The 2,845-nt window shown below is 42.3% G+C and overlaps 1 non-coding gene across 1 annotated transcript; it reads left to right on the forward strand.

Moving 5' to 3' along the window:
• The first annotated feature begins 1,918 nt into the window (after positions 1-1,918).
• On the forward strand, positions 1,919-2,023 carry LOC122096528. Its single transcript, XR_006145329.1, has one exon. It is a non-coding gene; the product is annotated as a small nucleolar RNA U13 (small nucleolar RNA).
• The last annotated feature ends 822 nt before the right edge of the window (positions 2,024-2,845 follow it).

Genomic DNA, 2,845 nt, shown 5'->3' on the forward strand with positions numbered 1-2,845 from the left:
CATAGCTAGCAAGATCAACAGAAAACCCACAGACTGGAAGAAGATCTTCACTAGCCATATAAAGCCAAGGGCCTCATATCTAAAATATACTTGGAACTCAAAAAATTAAATCCCCCAAAAACAAATCCTCAAAGAAACAACTGCCTGATTAATAAGTGGGCTAAAGACTTAAAGAGAACATCTCTGAAGAGGAAATAAGAAGGGCCAATAGACACACAAAGAAACACTCAACTTCTCTAGCCATAAAATAAATGCAAATCAAGACAACATTGAGAGAATGGCTGTAATCAAGAAATCTAATAACAAGCGGGGCACTGGTGGCTCATGCCTGTAATCCTAGCTACTCAGGAGGCTGAGATCTGAGGATCGCAGTTCAAAGCCAGCCTGGACAGGAAAGCCTGTGAGACTCTTATCTCTAAGAAATCACCAGAAAACCAGAAGTGGCACTGTGGCTCAAGTGGTAGAGCACTCACCTTGAGCTGAAGAGCTGAGGGACAGCTCCCAGTCCCAGAGTTCAAGCCCCATGGCTAACAAAAAGAAAAAAAGAAAGGAAGAAAGGAAGGAAGGAAGGAAGGAGGGAAGGAGGGAAGAAGGAAGGAAGGAATAAGGAAGGAAGGAAAGAAAGGAAGGAAGGAAGGAAGGAAGGAAGGAAGGAAGGAAGGAAGGAAGGAAGGAAGGAAGGAAGGAAGGAAGGAAGGAAGGAAGGAAGGAAGGAAAGAAGGAAGGAAGGAAAGGAAGGAAGGAAGGAAGGAAGGAAAGGAAGGAAGGAAGGAAGGAAGGAAGGAAGGAAGGAAGGAAGGAAGGAAGGAAGGAAGGAAGGAAGGAAGGAAGGAAGGAAGGAAAAAAGAACAACAGATGCTGGAGGGCATGTGGACAGAAGGGAACCTTACTGCATTGTTGGTGGGAGTGTAAACTTGTTCAACCACTTTGGAAAGCAGTATGGAGGTTCCTCAAAAGACTCCACACAGAGCTCCCCTACGAACCAGCAATCCCACTTTTGGGCATTTACCCAAATGATCACAAACAAGGCCATACTAAAGCTACCAGCACAACTATATTTATGGCAGCATTATTCACCATAGCTAAGCTATGGAACCAACCCAGATGCCCCTCAGTAGATAAATGGATCAAGAAAATGTGATATACACACACACACACAGACACACAATGGAACTCTATGCCTCTATCAGAAAGAATGACATTGCCCCATTTGTTAGAAAATGGAAAGACTTGGAAAAAAATATATTAAGTGAAGTAAGCCTGGCTCAAAGAAACATAGGTCCCATGGTTTCCCTCATTTTCAATAACTAATGGATGTCTACAATAAGCAGAAAAGGTCAAAAGCTATGTACATATGACCATATAAGATGATGCTAAGAGAAATGAGCTCCAAGATAGATACACAAGTGGTTTTATCTTTCTTGTTGTTGTTTTTAATGTACTTTTTTTTTGTCAGTCATGGGACTTGAACTCTGGGCTTGGGCGCTATCCCTGTGCTCTTCAGCTCAAGGTGCACTCTACTGCTTGACGCACAGCACCACTTCCGGTTTTCTAGTGGTTTATTGGAGACAAGAGTCTCAGGGACTTTTCTGCCTGGGCTGGCTTTGAACCGTGATCCTCAGATCTCAGCCTTCTGAGTAGCTAGGATTATAGGCATGAGCCACCAGAGCCTGGCTTGTTTTTAGTGTACTTATAATGTACCAAATACTATGTTGAAAACTTCGGTGGGGGGGTAGTTGTGGAGGTGGGGAAGGAAGGTATGGTAGAGAAAAAACAACACTGATAGGAAATGTACTCATTACCTTACTCATGTAACTGTAACCCCTTGTACAGTATTTTTACAATAAAAATATATACAAAAATATGCAGTTGAGAATTAACAACATTTCTTATCAGTTAAGAATGCTGAGGTAGGTTGATCCTTTTCCGATTCATAAGCGTGATGATTGGGTTCTCACGTGCTTGGGTGATATGTGCCTCCCTCTAAACCTTGTTACAATGTGGGCACATTACCCGTCTGACGTGAAAAAAAAAAAAAAAAAGAATGCTGAGGTAGAGACGTACAAGGCTGATCTGATCTCAGTTCTGCTTTGCTTTTGGATTATGGGAGAGTTATAGTCCCCTCTTACCCTTGTACTTGTTTAGCAATGTGGGCAGCTCTAGCCCAGGCACTATCAGAATGTGTCCTTTCTGAGCTAGCTCATTGAGTTGTTTCAGTGATAACTTCTATCCCTGATCTTCCTTAGTCATAGCAAACTGTGAAGCATGTGCTGAGGGATGGCATCCTCAGGTACATGCCACAAAACTTGCAGTGTCCTCAACATTCTTCCATGAGCAATAATTTTTGCTTTCAGCTACTGAGGGTCAGGGATATTTACTGCAGCTATTTACTGTATCTACTTTTCTATAATGTATCATACCTACTACTATTCAGAAGAAAGGTTGCAGGGCATGTCAAGTATGAAGTGTATAACAAGTTTTATGTGAGAACCTAATAGTAAAGACAGGAAGCAGGACTCTCTGGTGTCTTTCTGTGGAAAGGCTATGAAGGCAGGAGGCATAGCAGCCACAGGTTCACATGTCAAAAAGAGGAAACAATTCTGAGCCAATGTTGAGAGACACTAGGTGATTCTGTAAACTAGCACCAGTCTTTCAGATGATTCTAATTAGTACCAAATCACACACACATGCAGTGATTTTTCCCTTCAGTTTACCCTCATTTAAAAGGCACATGAATTCTGAAAACAAAGAGATATACTTCCCCATCCCATGCCCTTGGTCTATGGCCATAGAACCTTGAATTGGCCAGTTCTTATCTGATCTCAGAAGCTATACAGGGTCAGCC

Source organism: Dipodomys spectabilis, unplaced genomic scaffold (genome assembly GCF_019054845.1).
Source record: "Dipodomys spectabilis isolate Male_0828 unplaced genomic scaffold, ASM1905484v1 ptg000015l, whole genome shotgun sequence".
Lineage (NCBI taxonomy): Eukaryota > Metazoa > Chordata > Mammalia > Rodentia > Heteromyidae > Dipodomys > Dipodomys spectabilis.